Genomic DNA, 893 nt, shown 5'->3' with positions numbered 1-893 from the left:
GGGGGGGGCAGCAGCTGCATATTCAGAGCAGGATCACATGAGTTTAACAATCCCGACGCTGATGAGGTTAACAGCTCAGCTGGATATACTGCAGAGATGACTGGTGGAATGAGCTGCAGCTGTGTGGAAGCTGTGAGGAGTGAATGGCCACGCCCCTTGACCCAGATCCTCAAACCACGCCTCCAGCCACGGCAGGTGAAGACAACACAACAGTAACACAACAATAACCTTCATAGACTTCCTTTTTTTGGGTTGTTGGCCGTTAGTTTAACCTAAATGAGTCTTTATCAGCTGTGTGGCAGAGAGTTGCCCCTACATGGCTCTCACCTCTGCACTTGCAGCATTACCTGGTCAGACGGTATGGCCAATCAGCTTGCTCTGTTGCCCTATAGCTCACCCAGTAAGACCGTGCACCCCCTTTGCAGCACCATGGGTTAGAATCCGACCTGCGTCCTTTTGCTGTGTGTCATTCCACCACTTTTATCCCCCCCCACCCTTTCCTGTCTATCCACTGTCAGTGTCAAAATACATAAAAGCCAAAACAAGTACAGTACATGTGTATATTTAATTTAATTCAATTGCATTCCAAAATAGGAGAAAAATGTAACAAATGTTACACTATGACAATAAAAGTTGATCCAACCAGGCAATCTGATTGGCCAAACATCCAGAACATGCTCAAATCAGCAACAATAGTGTTGAATCTAAAACTGTTTTTGAAACATTTGTATTAATTAAATTAATTAAATGAATAAGAAAACAGAGTGAAAATAACATTCATATAGTGATTCACAAGGCTCTGTTAACTTTATTGGAAATGTTTCCTTTAAAACTGTGACTCTGTGCTACTTTAAAAAACAGTTTTTACATGTGTACAACTTTGCTTCATTAGT

Source organism: Etheostoma spectabile, chromosome 12 (genome assembly GCF_008692095.1).
Source record: "Etheostoma spectabile isolate EspeVRDwgs_2016 chromosome 12, UIUC_Espe_1.0, whole genome shotgun sequence".
NCBI classification, from domain to species: domain Eukaryota; kingdom Metazoa; phylum Chordata; class Actinopteri; order Perciformes; family Percidae; genus Etheostoma; species Etheostoma spectabile.
The sequence above is the reverse complement of the archived record's forward strand: the minus strand, read 5'-3'. Positions refer to the sequence as shown.